A 19,840-nucleotide genomic window follows, 5' to 3' on the forward strand; every position below is an offset into this window, starting at 1 on the left:
AGCATATGTCTATAGGACTTTTTTTCTTAGTTTTTTATTCCTCTACACGCTCCCGAAGTTTTGCCATTTAATTTGGAAACACCCTGTACATTATGCATCGACTGACCTAATGCTCTGTCCGTTTGACCGTATCGAGGCAATGAAAAGTGTTTTTCTTATACATATAACGGTTAATGGAATGTGGGAGTCATTACATTACATGTATGGTTTATATCGAAAAACGGCGCGGAAAGAGGATAAAGGGGAGTGCCCTTTTCCTTTGCTCTGAAAATATTAAATAGATCGAAAATGGAGTGGAAATGCACGAGTATTGAACGTAAAGCGCAAAGTAAACGCTTAAACTCTTTGGATATATCGAGAAAAAGTGTACAAATTTTATAACGTACAACTTTCGAAATAAATTGAAGTAAATAATTTTTTAAAGAATAAAATATATAGGGAAGTAGGAGTCAACGCGATACTTTGTGCGCAAGTATATCTAATAATAAAAGATTAAAAACTCATATATGATGACAAAAACTTTAATGTATATACAATAATAAGATTGAAAGACGATATATTTAATGTATATCTTCGATCTTCATACGCGTTTCGACTTACTTTAAGTTATTTTCAACGAAATTGAACATATTAATTCGCTGTACTGAAAAGATTCTTTTGATCCAATACAGTTTACTGGCTGGGAGAAAATAAGAAACCTTCATGAAGTAAGGCTATAATAAAATTCAAGTTATAACAAAAATGATCATCATATTTCCATGATTGAAAATAAGAGGCGATAGTAATTCACCAAATAGTCGTAACTCTCTCTTGCACATTTACATCTAATAGTCAACCAAATAAAATTAATGCAATAAACATAATAAAAGTTACAAAATTTACAAAATTTTAATATCCAAATAAACTTTTTCGTCAAATTTTAGTAAAATGAGATTTGACGGTAGTTAATGTTTCGGTTACTGAAAAACAAATAAATAATGCCTGTCACCGCTGACAACAATACAGCCAAGAGGTAAAAGTCAACTATTGTCATAAACAAAAAGTAAACTAGATAGCTAATCAAGAATCAACATATAGGTATAGTCCAAAAATTCAGTATCCATTTAAAGGTTTAAACTCATTTTTTAGATTTTAATATGTAACTTTGATTGTAATTTCTTTCTCTATCCAAAATCCGCATATTTTCCTAATCGAATTCATGGTCATGATGTAACTTATGATCTGTAATAACCGAGTGGGTAGAAGTTTGCTTCGTAATATGATTTCGATGTTCGGAAATATGTGTCTTTAATTGTCAACCGATTTGTCCTACATAAGAGGCTTCTCAATCTTTGCAAGCAATCTTGTAGATCACGTTTCTTTGTAAATTGATTGGTAATGGATCTTTCTGAATTTTAATCAGACAACAAAGTTTGTTAATGCTGTAAAAAGCAATTTTTTGAAACCGTACCATATCGATCATTTTTTAAAATTTGTCCGAAATTTTGTTAACAAAGGGGATCATAAATCAAATAATTTTCTTTTTTGTATCTGAAATCTGTCAGCCTTATTCCTGATATTTCTATTTTTTAAAAGATATTTTAATCTCTGAGAAATCGTGTTAAAAATAAAATCCATAATCCAGAGGATAGTCATTATTTATTAAAATATTGATAATCAATTCAAAGTATTTCTGATAAAATTCGAATCAGAGATGAAAAAGCCCTATCGATTAAGTCTATAATGACTCATCTCTTTTATGAGATAGGACGTCTAGATAAAAAATTCAAGTATCTACCTGAGAAAGTCGATTCCTGATACCAGTCAAATATCACTCTGCCTTTTATTATAGTTGTATCTAAAAAATTGATTCTGTCACCTCCCACCTCAATTATGAATTGTAACCTTGGATCATTTCTCTTCTAAACGAATTTCTTAAAATTCAAAGGATTCAAAGAAAAAAGGATCACTTTTATGTTGCTAAGTGTGGGCTTATTTTCACATTCAAGAAGTATAATATTCTCTTTCTAGTTTATATATCATATATATATATATATTTCTAATATAATATTTGTTGTGAGAGAGGGAATAAATCATATTTTGGTTTTTATAGACGTAAATTAAATATTACTTTTAATGAAAGAATTCATAGAATACTTATAAATATATATAAATTATATACATATAAATATATTTGTATATATATTTTTTAATTTTTTTTCAATTAATTTTGAACAAATTATGCTAATTCATAAAGAATATAAGATGAAGATAAATATTTTTTAAATTTAAATATGGATCAGTTGTGCTATCTAGGTTGTCATAAATCTAATGTTAAGATCTATAAATATAGATCTATAAACATTTTTAATAAAGCATTTGTGGATCAATAAATATAGATTTTTTAATTCTTTATTAAAAAGTTGTAACAAAGATAAAATGTGTAAAAAACAATTTTACCAAAGTTTGCATTTTAAATTGCCGTTTGTCTATGTCAATGTTTATGTAATTTTGAATTTATCTCTTTTTTGGCGAGCTAGATGAGGAAACCTTCCTATGAAGATTTTCTTTATTATCGCAAAAAAGATATATGATAAATTCAAAATTACATCGATATCAAGCTTGTATTGAACAAGCTGAAACGCAAACTTATTAGATAAAATTGTTTTGTTACACTTTTTATATTTTTTTGTTATAATTTGAGCATTTAAATACCTATATAATATTTATATATCCCGGTAAAAAATTTTTCATGCATGAATATGTAAATATAAATATGTCTAAACATACACAAACACGTATAAATTCGTAAATATTCATAAACATGTATAATTATATATGAAATATGTCCATACATATTCATATATCCCTTTTTCTTTTGTAAAATTACTTTTTAGTGTAATAGAAATAGTAATAGTAATATGATAGTGAAAACATCAAAAATAATTAAAGGGATAATTTTCGCATTGTTCGTTTTAGAAAAAAACAAGTTTGGAAAAATGAAAAAAATTGCTCATACACAATTATGCACAATTTTATATATAATTATACATAAGAAATTTTTTTTACATTTCTCAAACTTGATTTTCTAAAACAAATAGTCCGAAAATTATCCTTTTAATTATTTTTAATATTTTCACATTGATATTATTATTTCTATTATACTAAAAAGTAATTTTACAAGAGAAAAAAGGATGTGTAGACATATTTCAAATAAAATTATGTATATTTATGAATATTTATACATGTTTATGTATGTTTATACATAATTATACATATTCATGCATGATAAATTTTTTACCGATATCGCGTAAATTTAATTTTAAAGTACATATAATCTGATGCTATAATTTTTCTAATTAATTTTCAATATAATTACATATTGTTAATTGTATTCCAAATTGTTGATATCGCAGTAAAATGTAAATTAATATATTCGTTTTGCTAGTCCAAAACATCTAAATATAATCATTGGATTAAAAAATGAGGTTATGTGACGTATAATACATAAGTGTAAAAGTGAAGTAGTATCATACTTCGATCAATTATTAGTTGTATTATTGTCGTTTGGTCTGTATGTATAATATGAAAATCATGTATGTTTATAAATATTTATACATGTTTATGCATTTTTATACAAAGTTATACATATTCATGTATGATAAATTTTTTACCGGGATTATATTTTTCTTTTTTCTTATTTCAGTTTATAGAATGTACCATTAAAGTTTGTACGAAATAATAGACACCCTATATATATAAAAAATAATTATGCTGTCTACTACAATTATAAAGAACAGACTTATTATTTAATTATACTGTGCTCATGTATATTCATAACTTTGCTCTTACAATTAATATATTTTTACTTTACATTTTATTTTTTAATTATATGTCAAATATTACATATTTACATATTATTCTTTTATATGATTATTTACTGTTTATACAGGAAAATATTATATAGAATGTATAGAACATATATATATATTATACAATATATGTTTGAAAAGTATCAGCAATGTATTTAGATTTATTTTTTTAATAAATAGATCTATATTTATAGGTATAATACATATATATATTCATAAAATATATAGATATAGATATCTATATCTGTATTTAACCACGTCTTCTTTTAAATAATTGTAATTATGCCTAGTTATCTAAAAAAATATCTTTTACAAGACTAATTATAAATAATTATTGTTAGTATTTTAAAACTCCATAATGTTTTTCTTATCTACAATTAGCGTGCTAGTGCACTTTTTATCAGCAACAGCTGATAAAAAAGCATCGATTGTATAGTTTGACTTACCTTTTGTGTAAATCGTTGTTTGCGAATACGCTTCCCACGTTGGTTCCTAGATGGCGCTCGTCTCAGCGGAGAATTACTAATCAAGCCGGGAGCATAGAAAAATATAAGGCCGTAATCAGTAAAAATCTTCTTTCAAAATCGTAGGGCCCTGGCACACAAAAAACTTAAGGCAGTAAGACGTAAACAGTAAGAAAATCAACATGTTGGATTCGCTATTGCTTATGTTATGGTCTTACGGACTCTACTGTGATTGGTCAATTCGCTTACTGCTTACGTTTTACTGTTTAAGTTTTTTTTTGTGTGCCATGGCCCTAACAATGGCTGCGTTCAGCAGAACGGTTGTTTTGCAACTGTTGGAAGTTTCCTTCGCGCTAATTGGATCATACTTTTAGATCTAGAAGAATGGTCCTATCTCAGCAGACAATCATAAAACGGTTGCAAAACTGTTGAGTCTGCTGAACGCAGCCATTGGATTGCTACCAGCCTTACGATCTCTACTGTGATTGGCCAATTCGCTTACTGATTACGTCTTATAAGAAATGGGCGAATCACAGTCGATTATTCCCCTCGGATTTGACTGTAATTGGTCAATTTCGTACAGCTTAAGTCTTAAAACATCTATTGTAGATCCGGACTTAACGGTTTTACGTTCTTGTATGTGCCATGGGCTTCACGCGGGAAAACATGACGTCTCTCGGTTCTCGGCGACGATAACAGATCGGACTGATCGGACAGATGAAGCTTCCTCTCTCTTCTGGCATTCCGAATCAACGATGCTTAAATCGCGGTTATGTGGGAAGTGCTGCCTGTTGCATTCGTTCACGCGGAATTGCAAAAACTAAATTCAACGGAATCATGCCCGTGGCGTAGTTCGAATGTATATGCCGATGGTGTAATTTTGTACAATACGGTAGAAAATTTATTCTTGATTATCGATTCGATTGTTATTTGGCTACAGAAGCCATCTTTTTAATTTTCCTAGCATTATTGATTTCAACAAAAGAATACGTCATATTGTTATTTTTAATTATTTATTAAGTATATACATATATTATTTTACATTGTATGTATATTTATATAATTGCAGATGTTTCATCGAGAGACCTATTAAATTATTATGAAAAAAAAAAGAGAAGGACGAGGAACAAGGAAAGAAGGAAGAAAAATTATATAATATTTAATTTATTATTCATCAAGCTTTCTGCATATATTTGACGTTTTCTATTTGAGGTATCTATTTTGTAGTATTTGTAATGTGCTTTCTAATTCAATAACAATTGAATATTATCATGTCGAACTATAATAGTTGATTTGCATCTCTATAATACTGAAAATTTGTCATTTGACTATCAATTTTCAGTATTATAGAGATGCAAATGACACCTGTCTGATAGCAGCCAGTTTTAAATGAAAGAAAAGATTCTTCAAATATAATAGGAATATACTTTTATTAATTCAAAACTGTATGTTTTGAATTAATTAATATTTGAAAAAATATTGATGTTAAGTCTTAGTCTGCAATCTGAGTTTTTTTTTGGCACAAGCAGAATTTAATTCGCAAATTTCACTATTTTTCATTATTTTTATTCAAATTTTAATTTTTATTAAATAAAGGTTTTAACATTTGAGTTGAGATATATTCGATAATATAATAGAGATGTTGAAAAGTAATCTTGAAACTTTGTTTTAAATTCAGAGAAAGTAAATCTAGGTTGGACAAAAAAAAAGACTCAGATTGCAAACAGAGGAAGTAAAAATACGATGCAGGCAAAGAGTTAAATAGTTTTATTGATACATAATTAATACTTTTCTCGATAAACCAACGTGCAAATTTCTTTAAACATTTGAGTCTAGTGATTTAATCAGAAATAATATTGTATTACTACAATTATATTATGGATTAAGATAATAATAAAATATAAAATTAGTACTATGAGTTAAAGATAGAGAGAAGGAGAGAGAGAGAGAGAGTTTTCAAATTTCAAGTTTTCAGTTTAAATTTTAGCAATTAAATAACTTCTATAAGACAGATTTTTCATGGCAGCTTGATTACATATTTTCAAACTGTTAAGTCGCAATGTCAATGTATATAATTTAGACTGATATTCATAGTCAGTTCTTATTTTAAAACCACCTTAAATAATGTCTTAATATATTAAAATACAGCTTTGTGATTGGCTTATGATTGATCTTAAGATTGCACTTAAGACGGTCTTAAAAATAAGACTCAACTATGGGCGGTGTTCATAGTCCGTTCTTATTTTAAGACCATCTTAAGTAATGTCTTAAGATGCTAATTCGGCTCTTGGTTCACATCTTGGTTGACATCTTGAGACGGTCTTAAATATAAGATTCGACTATGAATACCGACCTCAGTGACAATGACTTCTAGAAAAGAAAGGCAAATAAGGAATGAGATCTTATAAAAAATGTTTAATGCGACGCGTATTAAAGAAAGTCAATCGAAGAACTGCATTAAACTATAAGGTGTCTCCAGACGATTTGGCTAACATAAGCCAACTTTGCACATATTCACTAAATTGGTCTACATTCATGGATAATTATGCATGTCATGTGTCTGTATGTGTGTACATAATATTTGACAATCTATGGCGTATATTGGCCATATTGCCTGGGAGGCACCTTTAGATATGGATCCAATGTGTCTCGTTAAATCACAAAGATCTCGTGAAATCACAAGCTGCTACACGTTCTTCCTGGTGCGATTCGACTTATGTTGTTTGTGTACCGCGGCGAGCGATAAACGTCCCGCGTGTCGTGCGACATGACTCGCATACCTCGTTACCTGCGTTTAACCCCTATGTCCTACATGCAAACGTTTTTTACGTCATTTATGGCTTACAACGATGGACGCGTTGGCCACTTTGCGTATCGCCGCAGCAACCGCGCGGAGCGAACGAAAAAAGAGAGAGAGAATAACGATTTTTTAATTGCGAGATCGTATCGTTGCCTTGCAGTATTAAGGATCGTAATTTGACATGAGTAGCGCTGCAAAGATATCGCCGATGAACACACATGCATTACTTTTTCTCTCTTGCCTATTTTTCGATGCGAACACTAAGTGTAACGTTATTATATGGTGGCGCGATGTTTATCTTAATTCAACAAAATTGTACAGTACGTATTATCTTTACTCCGCAGTTTGCGATGCTTTTATTTTTAAGTATCGTACTAATTATTTTTTTATATTGCTGTTAATTTGAATTGTGACAATTTGCATGTTTTATTCACAGCGTTATTAATTGGTGCGTGTAAAGAGAGATATTAAAATTAAGATCCCCTACAGCACAAAAGTTGCAGCAACAATGCTGCAACATTGCAGCAACAATGCTGCAACATTGCAGCAATATTGCAGCATTATTGCAGCGATATTACTGCAAATTCTGTGCTGTATGGAATAATAAAGTTTAAAAGAGATTCAGGATCTTAAACAATCGATATAATACACGATTCAAAGGTTCATTTTAAATAAAAATTTTCTGCATTAAATGATTTTTTAAATATAGATATTTTTATACTGACATTATTAATTTATACGTTTAGTATGTATGTACAATACATTTATTTAGATTTACTTTTAAATTTAGATAGATATATTTCATCTGAGATTTGTTTTCTGTAGCTGAACGAGTCTAAAATTTAAAGTGAAATAAATATAGGTTTGATATTTCAGTATTTGATGAAAACGCGAGAAATAAGTTCTAGAGCGAGAATAAAAAACAGACTTTTTTTCTTACAAATCGATAGTCGGTATCATAGGTGTTATCGACCTGTTTAAGTCTCATTATGTGCGTATGTGTGCTTACAGGTGGCGCTAGTATGGACGATCCGCGGAGTCGCGAGACGGGGACCGCCATTAGAACGTTACGGCTTAATTATTAATTGTGTTTTTCAAATTAACCGCGGAGTATAACATAAAGTGAATGCGATAGCGAATAAATACGGCGTTCGCATACAAGTCTCACGTTTGAGAGTGATGGATATAAATATGATAACGAGTACTCCGGTGAACTCGAGTGTCGCGTATCCTCGTGCGCCATATCGGGAGAGGAAAAGTTGAGAGGTAACCTTCCCCATCTACGTGTCGCAACGAAAGTAGTGCCTTCGGGGGATGAGGAGAAAGGCGCGCAGATGCCAATGGATGTAGGGATAGCCGGGGGTAAGTATAACCCCCTTAAATAATATAAAATTCAGAGGAAGTTGATAAGCCGGGGTGCGCGTTCGAACTTTTCACTCGCGACGCCCGTGCCTTGTGCCTTCCATTTCTTATTATAATGAATGCATATCGGCTTAGCCGCGGCTAAGAGGAACGGCCGTTGAGAACCCTTTTTTGGTGCTCGCGAGCTCAACTCTGCATCCGAAGGAAAGCGGAAGAATCCGCATATTTTTCGCGACAAATCGGGAGCCGGTGCTCTCCGATGTTCATTTCTACCAATGTAGATTAACTTTAATCTCGGTTTAACTCTTTATTCTTTTCTTCTAATTCTTAAAATTAGAAAAAAGATAAAAAGTAAGTTAAACTAAAACTCTCTAGAGTTAATTTACTTTGTGGCATAAGCATGTTCATTTGTACCAATATATAGATTGATTTTTATTTTAGTTTAACCTAGATGGAGTATTTAAAACACCCTAAACAAATTTTATTTTTATAGTTATATTTTTTAACAGTATATATAGATGTATGTAGTATGTATGATGAAATTTACAATATTTATATTCTTATGAGACAAAGGAATATACAAATAATTAACTTTAAAACTTCTAATCAATTTTTTTTATTTTCTTTTTTCAGAACCTGATTTTTAAGATAATTATGCGCAGAGTGCTGGCCTACTTACTTAAAGGTTAATTTGCTTTTTATCTTATAGTTCTAAGAATTAAAGAAAGATAAAAAGTAAATTAACCTGAAATTAAAGTTAATCTACATTGAAATGGGCATTAGAAAAAGATAACGAGTAAATTGAATCGAAATTAAAGTTAATCTACATTGGTAGAAATGAATATGAGCGAACGCCAAGTGCACTATCGTGAAATCTGGTCGAACGCTCGATATTTATATGTGATAATTGCATGTGTCGCGTGTAGCAGGGCGTCACGCTGCATTTTCATGACGAATTGACTGAATATGTTCTGCAGGTTTATTTTTAAACTGCAATATTATCATAATATAAAGGATGTTGTGCTAATTGTATGAAAAATTTGGTCTCAATGAAATGATCTTTTTTTACGTTATATAGTTTATAAGGTGGCGAACGAAAGCTGTAATAGACACATCAATAATAGATTTTTGAGTTGTTTCATATTAAAGATGCAAAATGGAGCGCTTTTGAGATCTATAACTTAAAAACTGTTCATTATTGAACTTTGTGTCTATTACATCTTTTGTTTACCACGTTATAAATTACATATATATGAAAACGAATTCATTTGATCAATTTTTATATAATTAATGTATACAACATGATATATACACACACACATATATATATACACATACAGAGCAGGGCTTTCGAATTAGTAATTATTGCACTGCGATTTTTGGCTTAAAAGTTGCAGTATGATAACTACTGATTCGAAAAATCTGCGGTATTCTTAAATTTTTCCATTAAAACAAGCGCAAAATTTCTCCTGCCGAAAAAATTTCTTTTATTATCGATTGATTGGATCCCGATAGGAAATTTTGCCGATCAAATTCGGCGCTCCGGTTTCACATAAATTTCATCACGTTCGGCGACCGATTCTCTCTCTTTTTTTTGTCTCTTTCTACTGGTAAAAGTTACAGGAGAGGGTTGGTCTTCAACAAGTTTAATTCGAAATGTCAGTGCCAGATTGTGTTCGTCGAACCACATGTTGCCAACTGACTTTCCGCAAAGCCGCGCACACCCGCGCGTAACATACCGTCGAATATATTCCCGCTACTATTATTACTATCCACGGCTATATCACACTGTTCGAAAAGGGAGGATTGTTCGTTTCCATCCATGGCACAATCTCGGTATTTAGGTATTCAAACAAAAATATCGCGGATGTCATGTCGCGTCGCAATATTGATGGATTCGATACTGAGAGAGGAAAAAATTGCGTGTAAAAATTTGCAGTCGATATTCTTAGTTTTTAACTGAGATCGCGATTGAACTTTTTAGAATATATAGTAAAGTAATATACAGAGAAACATTAACTTTCAGAAATGACCAATAAATGAGCAACTTTAGGTGTTAAAAATTAAAATATTATTTATGCATTAAAGAACATATCAAATTTAATTACAAAAACGCTTCGACTCACAGTCTTATTCAGTTTAAAATCGATTAACCTATCCTTGTACGTAAAATGTATGTCGAACGAAATTAATGTCATTATTCAAAGCAGTCGCAACCGTTAGTAGTAGAACACCATGTCCGCAATGATTGATGTCAAGGTATAAAAATCATAACTTAATTATCCGTTTGAACGTTTTTGTAATTAAATTTGGTATGTTTAATGTATAAATAATATTTTAACTTTAACACCTAAAGTTGCTCGTTTATCGGTCATCTCTGAAAGTTACTTGTTGTGCTGTTGCAAATATCGAGATTATTTACATTACAGAAACATTATTTTCTATAGCTGTGATACATATCTCATTTTATGTTGTTCTCCTAAAAAAGAAGTATTTTCAAATTAATATACGCATTCATTTTCGTGCAGGTTTACCTTTGAAATTTATAGCAAAGAACACTTTGAAAGAAACAATAATCAATGATATTAGATTACATGTGAATACGCAACTAACAATAAGGAACTCAATTCAAAAGCAAGTTGTACAATAAGTTCTTTCAAAGTAACGAGAAGGCCTTATCGGTTTGAACTGGATCTTCATGCTTAAATAATATTTTCACGTGTTCTGTACAGAACTGGATGTACAAATTCATACCGAAATGTTATTTAAGGATTAGTTCAGACCGATAAGACCTTCTCATCACTTTGAAAGAACTTATGGCACAATTTGCTTTTGAATTGAGTCTTTGTAGACTTGATTCGATATGGATTTCAAAATTTGTATAAAGATGGATGCTCTTTTAAGTTGAAGAAATGCTCATTGAGAAAATGCGCGATTAAGTTACGTGAATTCGTTTAGCGGAATTAACGGAAGTAGAGAATTATGCCGTAAAGTTTCAAGCGTGGGCGTAAAGCCTAACCGCATCGCTTTATTAACAGGGAGAAAGAAAATAAAAGCCGAGGAGACAAATGGCCTTTGGTACCATTAAATCATCCCAAAAAACTTAGTAATTTAATAAGCAATTTCATGTAAATTTTGAGGTCGTTACTGCAACGGCTTGCTACTGGCCAAGATTTTCGAGCATTTTAAAATCCGCATAATATTGATGTCGCGATACGTACGATTTTAATTCATATGAAATACGAGATGTCTGTTTCATGGCAATGCTATCACGTATTATTTTCTAAATGATTAATCATAGAAGAAAATCCCGATATTTAAATGATTTTGGATGAAGAAATTGTTTCTTTTTTTCATCTACCCTCTTACAATTAAGATAATAGAAAATAAATATTACAAAACAGACAGTCATGTACATTATCGTTATACCCGTCTTATGATATTATCTGTTCCTTATGCTTCGACCGATGGCATTCTTCAAGATCATCGTAGAAATGGGGGAATTTTGGACGTTTCGATGAAGCGAGATGAAGCCATGTTGATTCCACGTTTTATCCCGAGAAATCGTCGATCGATCATCCGTCACTCTTTCACGTCTTTAGTGTACACACGTGCACGTGCAGTGGATACGTCAGCAAATCCGTGTGTATCTACACGTGTGTTGCGTGAATTGCCATTGACGCGTTTCGTTACGCGATCAGAATATCTTAAAGCACTTTGGCCGAAAGAAATGATATCGTATTCGATATCTTTTGAAATAGATATTAAAATAAATACACGAGAAAAACGGTTTTGTTGCGAAATATCTAAAAATTTCGCTATAATATTTAGCTATAGATTTGAAGATAATTATATTGGACTATCACAAACTAATTCTCTAGGGATATTCAAGCATAGTAATAATATTGTAAGAAGCTTTGATATTCTAGCAACTCGTTGGAGTATCCAAATAATTATTTAGATATATATATATATATATGTATAATCCAAAAAAATTATTTTTAGATCTTCAGCAAAATCGCTTTCTTCGTGTAGATATCGCAACATTTTCATTTTTTAATTCAAGTTTGTTGCATAATTTCAAGTAAAAACAGATATATCTTGATTACATCTTGCTTCATTTATAAAAAATGTGCAAAAAAGGAAGAGGAGAATGTATCGTGAAAACACTTTTATATTCTTCAAACATCTGAGGTACAATAAAAGGATTGAATATAAGGGTCGTGTTTGAAAGGCATTTAGCGGTGGACGCGTGGCGAAAATAACGGCTCAAGGTGTTAACGCGGTATTTTCGCGGGATTTATCGCGAAATCGGCAGTATCTGCTCGGAGAGGAGGTTCGTAGATATTTATTCGCCTCACGGCGCGCCGGCGACCCGCGATGTTGTCGCGGTGCTTTCAAAAGCTCAGAAAGCGTGATACGCTCGAGACTACGGTATTATATGCGCATCTCGTGTTTCATATATATGGTACATATATATATATATATAAAGCATGTGTGTATGTGTGTGTACATACATACACACTCGATTGCACGCGAAAGAGGGAAAGAAAGAGACGTACCTACCGTATACGTATGTATATATGTATACGGGGAGGACACAGCGCGGCTCTTTGCGCAACCCCGAAAGCAATATATCGATGTTTAGCAACCAATAAACGGATCACTCAAAGAGGGCTTTTACCGTAAAGCGCCGGGTGCTTCGTCGACGTTCCCGTTCCTTCCTGCATCGTATAAACACACACATACACACACAGACACCGAAGTATACATTGCATCGATGCGTGTGTATGTGTGCTACGTATGTGCCCGCCAATGTACGTTTAACGGTGCCAGACGAAGTACGGCGCTTTTACGGTTCAAAGTAAACGCATTTATAGAGTCGTTCGCCAGCAGCGGTGCGTGGCGTTGGTGTAACATCGCGACTGACCATTTAACGTCGCTTTTATGATAATGTTATCAATAGCATAGTCTTGTTTTCCTTCGTGCGACTCGTTTCTTTCTCTTTCTCTTTCTCTCTCAGCTAACCGCGCTTATTTACAGCCCGCGTTTATCGCTCACCTGTATCGCTGAGAGTGCCGTCTGTGTGGAGAGATCTTCGGCGTTAATTGGACACAAAAGCCGCAGATCGCACCGTAACGGTGCGATCGCCATGTAGAAAGACGCACCTGATGCGAAAGTTACTTAGCCGACTAATGCCCCAAGGCGAATACATTAGAGCGTTATACGATATTAGAGATACGTTAACGACGCAAAAATCGGTGCATGTATTTCTAACGAGCACGACGCCGCATTATTTTTTCGATTGCGTTTCACAACGGATATATTGTTGCGTTTTATAGTGAATGTTATTATAAAAAAAAATGCAGTTAAAAATATTTCTATTTCGACGTGTGTCTTCTTCAGTGTCTTGTTTAATCGTTGCAAGAAATCATTGTTTATTTAAGATACTTCTGCTATATTTACTTTTTCGCATTTATCCATAGCTGCCGATAAAAAGCTGGTTAAAGAAACCGAGGAAAATATCGGGGAACTCTAGAAGACAAGAGTGGGTGTCTTTAAAGATGATCTCATATATTGTTGTTGGCATCGCGATGTCACTCGCAGCGCCTTCATAATTCTTTCCGCAAGTGGAGAAACAGTTGTGGCAACTGGCAGGAAGTGTCTTGAAGTGGAAGCTGCGATTTTGTCATCTCTTATATTTCCACTCGCTTACCAATTTCTTAAACGATTTTAATTTTGATATTTTCTTATCTACTGCATGCAAAAAACTGCACTCAGAAAAGATATTAAACATTTTGATATAAATTTTCTTTAACAGTCTATGGTAATTAGACAAATCGAAATAATTTTTTCATTATTATCTTATAATATAGTGTTTTTTAAATCTGTAATATTAATCACATGTGATATCAACTTTTCAACGTCAAATCTCTCAAATGTTTTTAAACTTTAAATAATATCTATGATAAAATAAGTTAATTCAAAGCGAATATCAATGTTTTTTGATAGTTTATATATATATATATATCACATATTGACAATGAGAACAGAGTACGTGAAAAATATAAATTCATTAAAGAGGAATCGACTCTTTATTGATTCTCAGGAAAATAAATACAAGCAATTATGTTTATGTGTACTAAGAAAAATTTATAAAAACTTATAAATTCTATTCGCGTTATCCTGAAATGTGTTTGGAAGCTATACAGCTCGCGTTTTCTTTCTTTTGTAACATCTTACCACCATCATCAACCATTCGAGCTTCCTCGGAATTCTAGAAAGCGGATAAAAAGCTGAATCATTGTGGCACGAATCGGAGATGCTTCCTGAAGAGATGTTCGCAAGAAAGGGGAAGGACGGACCGGATGGAGAGCGACGAGCGAGGTCGTCGTGGGGTTGGCTGAGGGTGGAATATACGAAATAGCTGGACATTCGACCGTCGGTGGCGATGGTGAACCCTGGCGACCGGTGGGCAGCGGCCTTGATGTATGTGTGATGGGGTTGGAAAAGTCGGAGTTTCGTGTACATTGAGGACGCTCGCGCGCGCGTGTACGTCGCGCACAGGACACGCCGGATTTCGGGGGGCAGAATCCTTGAAAAGCCGAGACCAGAACGCCATTGGTCGCCGACAGAGCCCCGCGTCCCCCTGCTCGGCCAATCCCGCCGCGAGCTGATAACGGCGGCGGTTCTTCTCTCCGCCTTCCGCCTCCTCAAGACGCTACGATTTCGCGCACTATATCAAGGAGAGGTGTACGTACGTACACCTCTCCATGTATGTATGTATATATGTATGTACATACATATATATATATATATGTATGCCCATCAGCGACTATATCGTGTCCGTTCCGCCACCACTCTTCTCTACGAAGATCAACCATCTTTTTCTCGGCTGAGGAAATTTTCTCGCTTCTTCCTTCTCGATAGATGCTGGAGATCGTTCATTCGGCCGTTTCTCGATGTTCGTTTTTGATATTGGCGGCCGATAACTTGAATTGCTCACGCCACGCGTGGTAACTCGGGAATTTCACCGGACGGAGTTTATTCGGGGTGAGATCTTAGACTTCTCAGAGGGATGATATTTGAGGAATATTATGGTTCTTCGACACGTTCCGGTGACTTTGGCTACTGACATAATGAGAATGTATTTGGACTGATATATTTTTTGTAAAAACTTCTATTGAATTAATAAGTTCGGAAAATCACAAGATTATAAAAAAATTATCACTGAACATGAAAATCTTCTCTGATCATATTAGACTCTCGTATTACATTCATGACTCTTCGAAAAATTTATAATTAAAGAAAGAAAATATGTTATATAAAATAAAAAATCTTATATTTTTATTCTATTTTTTTTAAGATATGCGTTTATTACTTTAAATTTCAGAAAAAACTTAAAAGAGTAGGAAAGATTAAGAATTTGATAAGGAAAGGATTTGGGGAATGAATTGTAAATTATCTGATTCCATTTCTGAATTGATAAATGATAATATTGGGAATACTTAAAATATAAACAAACGAAGGAAGTGGCTTTATAACAAAACAATAAATAACCAAGAGCATAAAGTAAAATACTTTTTCATTGAATACATCGAATAATTCTGAAATTATTTAGATTTTCATTATCAATAGCCAAAGTTCTTTTGAAAGGTGCGATATAAAAAGAAGTTTTAGTTGATTTCTGTCTTGTCAAAGTTGTGTGCGAGGCGACGCAGGTGTCGATTTTAATTTTTTCGCCCATGCTTAAGTGAAAGAAGAGCGCTACAGCGAGAAAGATGGTTTTACGACGATTATTTTTTTCGTAATGCAAACATAGTAATATTTTATTTTATTTTTATTAACTACTTTTCTGTTTATAAATATTTAGCTCATTTACATACTGAGAAAAAATGATTGAATTTTAATAAATATTTATTTAAATAGTACCAACTAAATATTCACTTACAGTAAATAAATATTTATTCAATAAAAAAATAATTGTTAAATCAAATTAATGGTTCTTGTACCAAATAAACATATCTTTATTTAGTAAATATTTAGTTGATACTTAAACAAATTATTTATTAAAATTTAAAATCTTTTTTAGTGCAACCATGATTTTTCGCGAATTATTCGCTTGACTTTGTATTCGAATATTTTAATGTCTCGTAAAACTTTAGTCGGTGTTGTTTTGCATTTTCCAGCTCGAATCGCATATATTTAAAGTAGAGAATTAGCGATTGGCTTCGTGTACAAGTCTTGTTCCTCGGAATGGACGACCACGGCTCTTAAGTTGTGTAAGGCACATCGCAAGTGGTTTAATGGGGTTGCGTATGGCTGACAAGATAGAGGGTGACGATAAGAGTCCCTCCTTCGGCAGCTTCCGTGGGAGGGAGGAGGGAGGGTGCGTGACCGTACGGAATGCCGCGTGACGCGTGTAATAACCGTAGCCGCGCGGCCTCTCCGCGCGGCACGCAGCCTGCACACGGGGACTAAGTGTATACTTACTCGTATATACTTACGTGCAGAGTGCGGTGCCCCAGGTTGCACGGCAGGTGCCGCCGAGGATTCTAAAACGATCACGTCGGCGAAGGGAAGCGAGCCGATCAGGCCCGTAGCTACGGCGAAATAAATAGTGACGATGAAGAATATAAGCAAAGCGATTAACTTAATCTAAGCAATTTCCTCGGCGTAGACAAAAGAAATCAGGTTTAAAAAAGATCAGGTTTCTAAAGAATAGAATCATTAAATTAGGATCTTATTCGCATATTAAACCTTTTTATTCGTATTATTATAACACATTGTTGTGCAACATATTTATTTTAAAGAGCTTTGCAGCTAGAAACTTTTCTTTTAGCGTTATATAAAATTGTATTAAATTTTTATATTTTAATTTATCGGCACCGTTGTACATAACAGTATAATAATACTTTAAAACATAAAAATCTAAAATTATTATTTTTGATGTTAACAAGGATGAGAAATAGACCTTCCACAAGAATCTAAAAATTCTAAGTACATCACTGTAAACGAGAAAGAAAGGGGAAGTTCTTTGATGTCGGCCACTGTTATCGACTAGCACTAATATTATCTTTTTATCTTTTTGTTCCGTTCGTGATTAATGTTCTGAAGCTGACATGTTTTGGCGGACATTTTTTATTAATGTGCAGAAATGCTCATTCCAATTAATTTGATCGCAGATCAGCAAGTTTCGCGTCGCGGTTATCGAAGGATCATGGGGTTTTTGCTGAAAGATAAGAGCTCCCAGTGAGTTGGAATATTTATTTATTATACGAGCGAAACGCGAGATACTTTGTTAAACTCGATCGTGGAACAGAAGTTGCGCGAGAATAAATTCGTTCTCGAAGTTAAGAATATCCTCTTGCAGTTTTGCCTGCTGATTATCGCTTTTTCGGCTTTTCTCCATTTCCTGGTCGCTATCTTCTGTAACAGAAATTTAAGCGATTATGTTTAATAGTTAAATACGAAGCATTGTATGAAAGTTTTGAAAAAGACTCGTTATTAATATATTATCTACCATTTTATTGTAGGTGTAATCGAATAGCGAACTGATGTTCATTTCTATCAATGTAAATTAACTTTAATTTTGGTTTAACTTACTCTCTCTCTCTCTCTAATTATAAGAATTAGGATAAGATAATGAATAAATTAAACCGAAATTAAAGTTAGTCTATATTGACAGAAATGTTCATTAGGTGATAAAAAAAGATATAAGTATAAGAAAGCGGAGAACATAAATAGAAAAATAAAATATAATTTTGACGTTTTATAAAAAGTTACATCATCGCGGTATCTCTTATCGAGTCTCATTTTCCACTTTTGTAGAAAGTAAATTCAAGGCGTCGTAATTTCAAGGCGGAAGCGGAATGCGTCACGGTAGGACGGAGATAATAACAATGATAACGTATTGTTGTCGCGTTCAACCCCGCGTAAATCGGCGTGGATATTTTACGGCAGCGCGAGCAGATTACAGGCTCAATTAGCATGAGGACTACATAATTAATAACTTGATTAATGCGTCGAAGCGGAACGTCTGTCCATTCGTGCTCGTCAGGTCCGGTCTGCCGCAGCCCACCGACTCCGTGGATATCTCGGCGTTTACGCCGGCAGTCGATTGCGTCGTAATCGATTATACTGCGTCGTATAATGTCGCTGCCGATCGCTTATGCTTACCGCTCATCGCATTGGCACGGCTCGCTTACGTTTATGTATGTTTAGGCCCGTTGCCGTGGGGCAAAACTCATTAGCGCGTCATTTCATATTCCGGAAGGGAAGTTGGACCGGCTGGCGATCGGCTCGTGCACCGGTTAGCCATTAATTCCGGTCAATTGTCAGATATCACATCGAAAATCTGGCAATATTGAATGTCACGGCAGTCGGTCGTAGATGTCTATCAGCTGTGCATTATGCGTTTCGAATTCTCGAAACGACGATCGCGAGGATCGTTGGTAAACGTGTATAAATGTTATTACAAAATTTAAGAGATTTAACTCTCTTTCTTTTGTGATTGAATTTACTTTCGTTAATTCTCCGTCGACAACTTTTAAAGATTCCATCGATATTTTAATGGTGAATTCTGGTAAAATTAAATTTGTAAGAAATAAGGAAAATGTAATCTGATTTATATAATGTAAAAACTTTTTGTTATATATAAAGCTATGACAAAATATCAGAATTTTTTTTATATATTCAGAATAATAAAAAAATTGCTCTGTTCCTTGAAGATTCTTATTGCTGATAGAAGAGAGTTCAAATTTTAATTGCTAGGAGAGGGTTAAGTTTAATAAACAAGGAACTTTAAACAAATGAAGTTGAAGTTAATAAATAATAGATATGTATATAATATATAAAATTTCTTGAAAAAGTTCTATAGGTCTCTTGGCGTTGCCTGCACTTTTTACACTCAATATTTTCGCTTTCTTTCTCTCCATCGCCCGAATATACATTTTAAGTATAAAAATTTTTGGGAATTTCACGTAACACGAAAACAGACCTATTCCATCTAAATAAAATTCATCTTCTTAAAAAAAATTCATAATTTGATTGAGAGCAGGTTGAAAAACGTAATTGAGAATACTCTTATCTAAATATTAATTATCTTTTCTCTCTCTTGGGATCTCGTCAGCATGAGAACTGGCGTGATTTCGTTTTCGTGAGTCCGTAGCTCAGATCGAATATCACCATAGTGCCTTGGGTACTTCCCCAAACAACATTTTTTCCTGAATGTACCCACAGCACAGACGCAGCAAATTAGAAAAAGGAGCTACTTCCGTATACAGGTACTCCGTAGTGTATATCGTACATTTATCAACGGCGAAGACGGGGAGGCTGATCTCGAAAGACAAGCGCGATTGAGT

General features: G+C 33.3%; 1 long non-coding RNA gene across 1 annotated transcript in view; it reads right to left on the reverse strand.

The window, feature by feature from the left end:
- Nucleotides 1-17,524: 17,524 nt before the first annotated feature.
- The window catches only part of LOC108720711 (uncharacterized), a 153,869-nt gene continuing 151,553 nt past the window's right edge, over nt 17,525-19,840 (reverse strand). The window contains exon 3 of the long non-coding RNA XR_001936538.1: nt 17,525-17,906. This is a non-coding gene — a long non-coding RNA (uncharacterized lncRNA). The remainder of the gene's footprint in view (nt 17,907-19,840) is intronic.

This window comes from Mycetomoellerius zeteki, unplaced genomic scaffold (assembly GCF_001594055.1).
Source record: "Mycetomoellerius zeteki isolate Tzet28-1 unplaced genomic scaffold, Tzet1.0 scaffold155, whole genome shotgun sequence".
Taxonomy (NCBI): domain Eukaryota; kingdom Metazoa; phylum Arthropoda; class Insecta; order Hymenoptera; family Formicidae; genus Mycetomoellerius; species Mycetomoellerius zeteki.